Source organism: Arachis hypogaea, chromosome 16 (genome assembly GCF_003086295.3).
Source record: "Arachis hypogaea cultivar Tifrunner chromosome 16, arahy.Tifrunner.gnm2.J5K5, whole genome shotgun sequence".
NCBI lineage: Eukaryota > Viridiplantae > Streptophyta > Magnoliopsida > Fabales > Fabaceae > Arachis > Arachis hypogaea.
The window spans coordinates 108,652,444-108,665,097 of record NC_092051.1 but is presented as its reverse complement, the minus strand read 5'-3'; the positions used below and the strand labels follow the sequence as shown (position 1 = coordinate 108,665,097).

At 34.2% G+C, this 12,654-nt stretch overlaps 1 non-coding gene across 1 annotated transcript; it reads left to right on the top strand.

Moving 5' to 3' along the window:
* Positions 1-2,222: 2,222 nt before the first annotated feature.
* On the top strand, positions 2,223-2,326 carry LOC112761763 (small nucleolar RNA R71). The gene has a single exon (XR_003182141.1). It is a non-coding gene; the product is annotated as a small nucleolar RNA R71 (small nucleolar RNA).
* Positions 2,327-12,654: the final 10,328 nt, after the last annotated feature.

Below are 12,654 nucleotides of genomic sequence, written 5' to 3'. Positions count from 1 at the left end.
ATGGTGTTTGGGGAATAGGTATTGATGTGATTGGTCAAGGGTATTTAGGGAAGAGTGTTATGAAAAGATGTGAAGAGGAGAGAGAGTGAGTTGGGGTAGGTGGGGATCCTATAGGGTCCACAGATCCTGAGGTGTCAAGGAATTCTGGTCCATGCACCTTTCTGGCGTTTAAACGCCCCTGGACAGCCCTTTCTGGCATTTAAACGCCAGGCTGATGCCCCTTTCTGGCATTTAACACCAGCCAGACACCCTTTTCTGGCGTTAAACGCCAGTCTGTCTTCTAATTCTGGCATTTAATGCCCAGAATGCTGCCAGACTGGGCGTTAAACGCCCATTCTGCTATCCTTACTGGCGTTTAAACGCCAGTAAGCCTGTCCTCTAAGGTGTGCTATTTTTGATGTTGTTTTTTATTCCGCTTTAATTCTGCAACTACTTTCGTGACTCCACATGATCATCAACCTAAAGAAAACATAAACTAACAGTGGAAAATGAAATGAAAAAGTAAGTAATATAGATAAATAAGATTGGGTTGCCTCCCAATAAGCGCTTCTTTACTGTCAATAGCTTGACAGTAAGCTCTTACAGAGCTTCACAGATACTCAGAGCATGATTGTGGCCTCCCAACACCAAACTTAGATTTTGAATGTGGCAGCTTTTCTTGATTCTGTATGGAGAGAATTGAATGAAGCTTTTCATGCTTTACAGAAGAAGATCCTTGAGCCTTAAACACAAGGTAGTCCTCATTCAATTGAAGGACTAACTCTACTCTGTCCACATCAATCACAGCCCTTGCTATGGCTAGGAAGGGTCTTCCAAGGATGATGGATTCATCCTCATCCTTCCCAGTGTCTAGGATTATGAAGTCAGCAGGGATGTAAAGGCCTTCAACCTTCACTAAGACATCCTCTACAAGTCCATAAGCCTGTTTCATTGATTTGTCTGCCATCTCTAGTGAGATTCTTGTAGCTTGTACCTCAAAGATCCCTAGTTTCTCTATTACAGAGAGTGGCATGAGGTTTATACCTGACCCCAGGTCACACAGAGCCTTCTCAAAGATCATGGTACCTATGGTACAAGGTATTAAAAACCTTCCGGGATCCGGTTTCTTCTGAGGTAATTTCTGCTGAACCAAGGCATTCAGTTCATTGATGAGCAATGGAAGTTCATCCTCCCAAGTCTCATTACCAAATAACTTGGCCTTCATCTTCATGATTGCTCCTAGATACCGAGCAACTTACTCTTCAACAATATCTTCATCCTCTTCAGAGGAAGAATACTCATCAGAGCTCATGAATGGCAACAATAAGTTTAGTGGAATCTCTATGGTCTCTGTATGAGCCTCAGATTCCTTTGGTTCCTCATTAGGGAACTCCTTAGTGGTCAGTAGATGTCTATTGAGGTCTTCCTCACTGTAAATCACTGTCTCTTCCTCCTCTATAAGTTCGATCACTTTGGATATATTGATGGCCTTGTACTCTCTCTTTGGATTCTCTTCTGTATTGCTTGGGAGAGTACTATAAGGGATTTCAGTAACTCTTTTACTCAGCTGACCCACTTGTGCCTCCAAATTTCTGATGGAGGACCTTGTTTCAGTCATGAAACTGAGAGTGGTCTTAGATAGATTAGAGACTATGATTGCTAAGTCAGAGAGGCTCTGCTTAGAATTCTCTATCTGTTGCTGAGAAGATGATGGAAAAGGCTTGCTATTGCCAAACCTATTTCTCCCACCATTATTATTATTGAAGCCTTGTTGAGGCTTCTGTTGATCCTTCCATGAGAAATTTGGATGACTTCTTCATGAAGGATTATAGGTGTTTCCATGAGATTCTCCCATGTAATTCACCTCTTCCATTGCAGGATTCTCAGGGTCATAAGCTTCTCCTTCAGAGGAAGCTTCTTTAGTACTGCCGGATGCAGCTTGCATTCCAGTCAGATTCTGAGAAATCATATTGACTTGCTGAGTCAATATTTTATTCTGAGCCAATATGGCATTCAGAGTATCAATCTCAAGAACTCCTTTCTTCTGAGTCATCCCATTATTCATAGGATTTCTTTCAGAAGTATACATGAACTGGTTATTTGTAACCATTTCAATCAGTTCCTGGGCTTCTGCAGGTGTTTTCTTCAAATGAATAGATCCACCAGCAGAGTGGTCCAATGACATCTTGGACAATTCAGACAGACCATCATAGAATATACCTAAGATGCTCCATTCTGAAAGCATGTTAGATGGACACCTTCTGATCAATTGCTTGTATCTTTCCCAAGCTTCATAGAGGGACTCACCTTCCTTCTGTCTGAAAGTTTGGACTTCCACTCTAAGCTTGCTCATCTTTTGAGGTGGAAAGAATTTAGCCAAGAAAGCATTAACCAACTTTTCCCAAGAGTTCAGGCTTTTTCTAGGTTGCGAGTCCAACCATATCCTAGTTCTGTCTCTTACAGCAAAGGAGAAAAGCGTAAGTCTGTAGACCTCAGGATCAACCCTATTGGTCTTAACAGTGTCACAGATTTGTAAGAATTCAGCTAAGAACTGATGAGGATCTTCCAATGGAAGTCCATGAAACTTGCAATTCTGCTGCATTAGAGAAACTAATTGAGGCTTAAGCTCAAAGTTGTTTGCTCCAATTGTAGGAATTGAGATGCTTCTTCCATAGAAGTTGGAAGTTGGTGCAATAAAGTCACCAAGCATCTTTCTTGTATCTCCAGCATTGTTCTCAGGTTCGGCTGCCATGTCTGCCTTTTTTTCGAAGTTTGCTGTAAGGTCCTCTTCGGAGTGTTATGCTTTAGCTTCTCTTAGCTTCCTCTTCAAAGTCCTTTCAGGTTCAGGATCAGCTTCAACAAGAATGTCTTTATTCCTGTTCCTGCTCATATGAAAAAGAGGAGAACAAAGAGAGAAGAGGAACCCTCTATGTCACAGTATAGATATTCCTTTATGTGTCAGAGAAAAAGAAGAATAGAAGAATGAGGTAGATAGAGAATAAGAAGAATTCAAACACAGAGAGAGGGAGAGGGTTCGAATTATTAGATGAGTAAAAGAGAAATGTTAGTAAATAAATAAAATAAATAGAAAGAGATGAGAGAGAAAGTATTCGAATTTTAAGAAGAGGGAAAAGAAAAATATTTTTATTTTTATTTAATTAATTAAGTTAGTTTCGAAAATTTGAAAAAGAAATACAAGAAAATTAAAAACTAAAACAATTAGTTAATTAAAAAGATTTTTGAAAAAGTGGTTAGTGATTTTTGAAAATTAGAAGTGGAAAAGTAGTTAGGTGGTTTTGAAAAAGATAAGAAATAGTAAACTTTTTAAAATTAAAACAAACAAGTCAAGTAGTTAGTTGAAAAAGATTTGAAAATAAATTTTGAAAAGATAAGAAGTTAGAAAAAGATTTTGAAATTAAAATTTTAAAAAGATATGATTGAAATTTATTTTGAAAAAGAATTGAAAAAGAAATTAAAAAGATTTGATTTTTAAAATTAAAGTTGATAACTTGACTAACAAGAAACTAAAAGATATGATTCTAGAATTTAAGGATTGAACCTTTCTTAACAAGAAAGTAACAAACTTGAAATTTTTGAATCAAAACATTAATTGTTAGCAAGGATTTTCGAAAATATGAAATAAAATTAAGAAAAAGATTTTGAAAAATTAGTTTTAAAATTTTCGAAAATATTAAAAGAAAAATGAAAAAGATTTTGAAAAATTTTAAGAATGAAATTCGAAAATCATAAAAAAAATGAAAAAGGATTGATTTTGAAAAAGATTTGACAAGATAAACTTTTTCAGTATGATTTGATTATGTTTTAACTAACTCCCAACTATTATTTTTTTTCAAATTTGTTTTTCATTCCTTTTTTGTGTATAGGTAACTAATTTATTTTTGTATAAAGTTTGACCAGTGGTGTAAGTTCTTTGGATTCAACATTAATTGAAGATCTATTGAAAATGATCGACAAAAATAATATTGTTGCCAAATCTTTTTGGATGGCTAAACAGTTCTATCAGCAACATCCTGATGAATCTTTTTTCATTTGGTTATTTAGACATCGAACTACAGACCCTCGAGTGTATAGTAAACCCACAGTTGCTGAAATTACTGGTCTTATTGTTGGTGGCTTCGATGGCTCAGATACTGGACGCGATATCATTGTTCATTCTAAGAATGTATAGTTATAGCATATTCATGAGACACATACTTGCTATTGGCCATTGCAATATCCTTTATTGTTCCCATATGGTAAAGATGGATAGCAAGAAGATATACTATACCGTCACGTTAGAAGTAGAGAAAACATACCCACAAGACAAAGAGTTTCTCTTCGAAAATTTATTTGCTTCCGAATTCAAGAATGAAATGCTGAGTTTGGGACAATACTTAAATCTAGAAGGCTATTTCAACAATTTATTGTTGATTCTTTTAGCATGGTAGAGTCACAATGACTTTTGTATATTAGATTGACCAGAAAAATATAAGATCTCATATATTGCAAGGAGTTGAAGAGGCCATGAAATGAGGAGATATTAATGCATCGTCCATTGCAACTAGGATTGTGTTGCCGTCTTCTTTTATTGGGGGAAGAAGATATATGTTGACTAATTGTTAGGATGCTATGTCTATTTGCAAACAATATGGATACCCTAGTCTATTTATTACTATAACATGCAATTCAAGTTGGTTGGAGTTTCAAAGATACACTAAACGGACTCATTCTTATATCTGATCGACCCGATCTTGCATGAAAATTGTTTGAATTGAAAATTCAATCTTTGAAAACTGATTTGAAAGATGGTGTTTTCTTTGAACCTATGAATGCAGGTAATTTTTATGGATTTTTTTGTTGCTTATCTAATAATGAATTATATTTAAAATTAGATTTTTCTTTTATTCAAGAATGTATATAATTGAATTTCAGAAAAGAGGCTTGCCACATGCTCATATATTGGTTTAGCTTCAAAATGCAAGTAGGATGCAAACAATTGAAATCATGGATGAGATATATCAGCTGAGTTACCAGATCCAACGAGATTTCTAAAGCTGTATAGCATTGTTACCAAATATATGATTCATGGTCCTTGTGGTAATTTAAAACCTTCTTCTCCTTGCATGAGAAATGGTGGTTGTTCTTTTTATCCCAAAATATTTGTTGACTCGACAAATTTTGATAAGGATGGTTATCCAATATATAGAAGGCATAATATGGGGATTACATACACAATAAATGGTGTGGATGTGGATAATCGGTTTGTTGCTCCTTATAATCCAATGCTCCTAATGAAATATCGAGCTCATATCAATTTGGAGTTTTGTAACAAGTCAAATGTCATCAAATATTTGTTTAAATATATAAACAACGGCCCAGATCGTGTTATTGCAACAATTAGAAATGTACAAACTCAGGAACATGGTGTTCAAAATATTGATGAGATTAAGCAATTCTATGATTGTTGTAACACCCTAATTAGCCTAAGCCTTATCTCGCGTCATAAAGCAAAGGTTAATCAGAGGTTATGACAATTCTAAGCTCATACATATAATATATAGAAGAATAATATAATATCTAGAAGCCCGATAAAAAATATAGCTCAAATATTGGATTTGAAAAGCGCAAACCGTATTAACGATCTACTAGTTTAAGGCATAAGAAACAGATAAGATATAACAAAATATAAGTATATAATATCATAGGAAACTAGCGTCGACTCGCGGAGTTTAAGCCGGCTAGCCATATACAAGTATACATAACTATACAGAAAACTGACAGTTTGAAACAGCTTATACAAGTTTTTTTCTCATAAAACAAGCCTCTAGGCTAAGACAAAATACAAAAGAGAGATGTATAAACAAGATAAACCAAAAAGACTCCAAAAGACTCCAAGATCCTCCGCTTCTATCACCATCCCAAAACAACTCACCGAGGTGGGTTGCGACCTGCATCTGAAAAATACAACAAAGATATGGTATGAGAACCGGAGGTTCTCAGTATGGTAACAGTGCCTAGTGATGTAGGATATAAGACCCCGGGACGCCAAAGGCAATCCTAAGCTCCATATCCATCACAGGATTCAAACTTAAAGCATTCTAAAACAATTAAGCATAATATAAACCTTATTATAAATAAACCGGGTAATCTATCTTAAGGGATTTCTATTCTAACCAAACACCGCTGTCCCACAGCCTTCACCAACCTATCCTCCATGCGATCCCATCGCCACCGCCTTTCGAACCTCCTCAATCCCAGTAGAAAACACAATTAATAACAATGCAAGTAATTCACAAGTAAAAGCATACAACGCAAGTAGATCAGGTAAGCAAATAGGCATGTTATTCAATTAGGCATACAATTACAAGTCGGCAAAGCAAACAAACAGATAGAAAATGCATATGATGAATGCCTGCCCTACTGGCTGTGATATCACATTGTCGGTTCAACTGCCAACCCGACACATCTCCATGGAGTCGTCGCCCTTCGGATTTCTCATATGGGAACCCCCGAGATATAGTGCCCGGATCACTGTCCAGGTACCGGCGCCTGCTCGCCTATAGATCCGAAGGGATGCGAACAAGATACTCTTGCCACAAACCTCACATCTCAATGCAAGCAGGACGAACCACCGCCCTTACGCCGCCGCCGCTACCTCGACAGGCGGGATCCAACCCCATCCCTGCCAGGCGCATAGCGTCTCATAATCTTAGTACAAATCAGTACTTCAGTGGTTTTTCAGAAAACATTTTCAATATACAGAGATCCATCGTCTCAATCCGAGTCCTCGACTCATCTCAACCACTGTCCATTCATAACTCAATTTCCAATGTCAAAAGTTCATCATTCCTTATCTCAAATATCAATCATCCTCCACCCAACGTCAAATCATTCTCAACACACCAGAAACCTAGGCCTCCGTTTTCTAATTTATCATAAAACCATGCTCTAGAACCCTTAAGTTATATCCCATGTTCTAATACTCAAAGTTAAGCCCAAAACTCTTAAAATGGTGTTTTAGAAGTTTACAACCTTGTTGGGAAGGTAGAATAGTTGAAAAAAAGGAAAAATTTAAGAAACAGGACGTGTGCGGCCGCACAGGGGTGTGTGTGTGCGCACGCCCAGGAGATTTTAAAATGTGTGCGTACGCATAGAGGTGTGTGTACGCACAGGTGACATAATTTTTAAAATCCATTCCATCGCACAACCTGTGCCAGCACCCCAACAGATTGACCTTCCCGACGTGTGCGTCCGCATAAGCCTGTGCGTCCGCACAGGTTGACATTCTTCCTTAGATATGTGCGCGCAAAAGCTGTGCTAGCGCTGCAAACAGAACACACTTCCCTACCTGTGCGTGCATGCGTCCGCACAGGTCAAAATTTTTGTAGGGTGTGCGCTCGCACATATCAGAAATCATGAAATTCTGCAACTTTGCAGAATTTCAGATTTTTAACACCAACTTTGAATGATCATAACTCCCTCCACAAAATTCCAATTTTCACAAGCTTTATATTGATTTAAAGGGTTTTCAAAAATCTTTAAAGTCTAAACAAATTCCAATCAGTTTAGAAAATCGAGGCAAAAGTTATGATCGAGCAAAGTTCACCAAAAATCCAATTTTACCAAACTTCACCATTTACACAATTTCTTACCATACATATTCTAAATCATACCAAACCACTTAAAGTCATTCCAAGATCCATTTTTCACCAAAAACTGCCCTCTTGGGTCACAAGCCACAATTTATACCAATTTCTCATCATACTTCATTAATTTCAACATCAATATCATCATATTACAATTATCAATAGCTTTCCACCAACACACTCACCATTCATCATTATATCAACATCAATTTTCTATCATCAAGCTCATTCACGCTTAGCCATAAACAAAAATAGTCATTCACCCCAATTTATCATACATCATAATCTCAATATCATTATTTCTCAACATAACCATATTAATTCAACATATAACATCAATCAACCATCATCCACAACCACATAAATTCAACCCTATCCTATGGGTCACTAGCCTAAGTGTCCATAAATATTATATACTACATAGAGAAAACCGAAACCATACCTTGGCCGATTCTCAATATGCACCAAAACCCCAAAATGAGCATAAGCAAGCTTTCAACCACAAGCAAGCCTCCAATTCCACTCCAACAAGCTCCAACAATATCCAATAATTCACAACTTCAAGATATAATACATAATTTACAATAATTCAACCTAGGGTTCATCAAATCTACAAAATCACAAGGGAGTTTATTTTCTCACCTTACTCAAAGTTGATTAGGATAAAACCCACTAAGTACCCGGTGCTAGATTGTACCTAATTAATCAAAATCACAAGAACCACTCATTCACCATAGCAAAAAACCGAATCTGTTATAGAATGAAGAACTGGGCAAGAAATTGGAAGTTTCTTACCACTTTGTTCGGATGAAATCGAAGAGCTCGACGAGAGCTTTGCGTGGCAACTGATGGCACGCGAATTGGAGCTCCGGAGAGTGAGATATGGCTCCAAGAAGAAGATGATGAATAGTGAACTTTTGGAACCCTACCTCTCTTCTTTCTTTTCACGTTGCTGCTGGTGGTGTGGTGTTAAAGTGGCTGAAATGGCCACTTAATGGACTTATATAGTGTTGGGCATGGGCCCAACTTGGGCCCGGTCCAACCCGTTAGCGTTTTTAGTCCGTTTGGCCCAACTTTGGGCCAAACCGTTACAATTAACGCCCAGTTTTGACTTCTAATATTTTTCTAAGGTTTTTGACTATTTTAAATTTTTCTCGCACAGTACCGGACAGACTTCAACCGGTTCAACCGGTTTAACTACTGGTTCGCAGTTTTTCACGGTTTTTCGTAGAAAATACATTTTCTAACTCAGAAAAAGCCACTGAGTCCAGAAATCATATTTAAATCCCTTAATTCTCACTATAATTATTTGGAACTTAATTTGGACAAATTTAATTACTTAATTAACCGGTTAATTAGTTGCGGTTCTTACAATTGTCGATATCTAGCACCTTGTGAATCTGCTTGGAAATTATTTGCATTTGATATTCATCACAAATGGTCATCTGTTCAATGGTTGATATTCCATTTTCTCGGAAGACAGAATCTAATATTTACTAATGAGGATAAGATTCCAAAAATTATTGAGAAGAACAAGTATAAGAATACAATGTTTACTGCTAGGATGCGAGCCATTGTTAAGTTCCCGTATGGTATCATTTGTTCTATTCTAAATATCCAAATCAATTTGTTTACTTGCATGATACTCAGGAATGGATTCTAAGACAGAGAGGATTCTCAACTGGAAGGCTAACTTTTATCCATTATGGTTTGGATGAGATATTTTATTTGCGTCTGTTGCTCAATATTTAGAGGGGTTGTAAAAGTTTTGAAAGAATTCGTACTCTTATGGTGTTCTATATGATTCTTTCAAGGCTACTTATAATGCTCTTGGTTTATTGAGTGATGATCGGGAGTTCATTAATGCTATTAAGAAAATTGCAAAATTGTCTTCTGGTTTTCAATTCCGTAAGTTGTTTATTACATTGTTTGCATCTAATTCAATGAATAAACCTGAATTGGTTTGGGAAGACACTTGGAGACTATTAGGTGATGACATTTTATATTATCGAAGATGCGAGTTGTAATTGCCAGATATTTTTCAAACTCCTGTTTGATTATTTATTATTGATTAAATTTATGTGTAGATGATTATATCATGATATGTTTAGTTTTTATTTGTAATTTATGTGTTTTTTTTCACTTATTTCTTAGAGCTCATGATCACAAGAGAACTTGAAATTCTTTATTTGACTGAAATTAAAAAATTATTGCAAATGAACGGCAAAATCTTGAAAGATTTTTTCCAAATGCTTTTTCCTAATCAAGAGTTGGTTTCTCATTTTTCAAATTCTATGATTATGAATGAGTTGGATTATGATGTACATCAACTACGGGAGGAATTTGAATAAATTGGCAGATGAACAAAAACTCATTTACTAGAAAATAATTGACAAAGTTACAATAAAGGAGCTAGGTTCTTTTTTGTTTATGGATTTGGTGGTACTAAAATTTTTTTTGTGTGGAAATTGTTGTCTTCTCGTATTCATTCAGAAAGAAAAATTGTTTTAAATGTTGCTTCTAGTGGTATTGCATCTCTATTACTGCCTGGTAGGAGGACTACACACTCATTGTTTTGCATTCTAATCAAGTTAAATGAGGAATCTGTGTAATATTAAGAAAGATAGTCAACGAGTAGAACTCATCTGTCGTGTTCTCTAATAATATGGGATGAGGCACCCATGACGAATAAGTTGGCACTTGAAGCCTTTGATAGAACTTTCTGTGATTTAATGAGTTCGAATGTGCCTTCGGCTCATGATATTCCCTTTGATGGGAAAGTTATTGTGTTTGGTGGTGATTTTAGACAAGTGTTACCAGTTATTCCTAAAGGAACTTGTGCTGAAATAGTTATGACTTCAATTAATTCGTCAATTCTTTGAAACATTGTAAGGTAATATGGTTGACAAAAAATCTTCGATTGCAAAAAAATTTCTTCATGTCAAATTTGGATGAATTAAAAGAATTCTTTGATTGAATTTTAAAGATTGGTGAAAGTTCTTGTGGGGTTCAAAAAGAGGATGAAATTATTGTTGATATTCTAAGTGATTTAGTTATTTCTTCGACTGAGAATCCTATTTAGGATATTGTTTCAGCTATATATTCGGATATTGATGATAACCATGGTAATGCTTTGTATTTTCAAGAACGTGCTATACTTGCTCCTACTGTTGATATTGTGCAACAGATAAATGATTTTGTTGTTGATACTCTTTCTGGGTTAGAAAAGGTTTATTTGAGTTATGACTCTATTTATAGAAGTAATTGTCAAGATGGAATTGAAACTGATTGGTTGACAACTGAATTTTTCAATCAGATTACATGTTCAAGGATACCAAAACATGTTCTTAAATTGAAGAAAGGTGCTCCTATTATTTTGCTAAAGAACATAGATCAGGCAAATGAATTATGTAATGGAATTCGACTCATTGTTCAAGATCTTGGAGATAATATTATTGGTACTGAAATTGTGTCTGGAAGTAACATTGGTGACAAAGTTTTTATTCCTCGGAAGAATTCAGTACCCAGTGATCCTGGTACTCCTTTTAAATTTCAGCGCAGGCAGTTTTCAATTAGTCTTTGTTTTACAATAACTATTAATAAGAGTCAAAGACAAACTTTATCTTTAGTTGGTATTTATCTTCGACGAGCAATTTTTTCTCATGGACAATTATATGTTGCGATATTTAAAGTGACAACAAGATCAGGATTGAAGATATTATTGTATAATGAAGATGATAATTATTGGAACTCCACATCTAATATTTATAAAAAAGTTTTTTAAAAAATATAATTTGGTAAGTGAATTATTCAATAGCATTCTTTGTTTAGTATATTTTTTCCATACCCTTATATATCCTACTTTTCCCTAATTCCTATTGTCTTCTGTGTTTAGGTTCGTTTTGTTTCATATGCCCTAAATTCTATATTCAGCTATCGTTCAGAAGAAGCACCGTGGGTCTACTAACTGAGTGTTCTTTATTGATATGCAGGTCTAACATTGTTGACAATAGATTTGAATTAGGGTGCTATTGATGATGATGACTATCTTATTAGAGAGAAATAAAATATGTATTTAAAGAGTTTTACTGTTATTATTTTAGTTTGGTTGTATTTGTTTAATGTCTATTTTAAGACATAAAAATTGTTACTAATGTAAAAAATAATAATCTGATAAAATTAAAAAACTTTAGCTTATGTTGTGAATAGAAAATTTCGATCTGTGCGTTGCACGGGTCTTCTGCTAGTAACTATATATTTAAAGTCGAATTAGTCTCTAAATGTATTCAAATAGAATATTTTCATCATTAAAATTTTAAAAATTGAATAATTTAGTACTTATATAATATTTTCTTATTTTTTTTAAAATATTAAATTTTTAGCAATTCTTAATTCTACTTATTATTTTAATCTTATTTTTTACACCTTAATAACAAAATTTACTTCTCATAAAATAGTAAACATAATCAAATTATTAGAAAGTTATTTTTTGTTTGTATTTTTAGATTTTACATTTTTTAATTTTAATATTTTGTAGTGAATTCTTTTATTTAAATAATTTTATCATACTATTGTAAATTATATACTAAAAAATATAATTTTTTAGATTTTTGAAATTTTAATCTTTTGGATCTCATTCAGAATTTAGTCTAATTTATCACAAGTTTTCTATTTTCATCTTTCTATATTTGTTTTGGTTTAAAATTATTTTTATTAAATTAATTTAAAAAAATTAAAAAAAAAATCTAACAATCGAGAGAAGACAAAGAGAAACAGCACTAATTTAATAGTAATAATATTAAAAAAATTAAATCCATAAAGATATTAGGGCTTAATGAGTGATTTCGTAAATTGTTTTTCTAATTATCGAGTTTTACCACATAAATTAAAAAATAACAAAACTTAAAATTCAAAATAATTACTATATTTATTTATTAAAAAATAAAAATTAATTTTTTTAGTATATAATTAATAATAGTTTGATAAAATTATTTAAATAAAAAAATTTACTACAAAAGAACTAAAATTT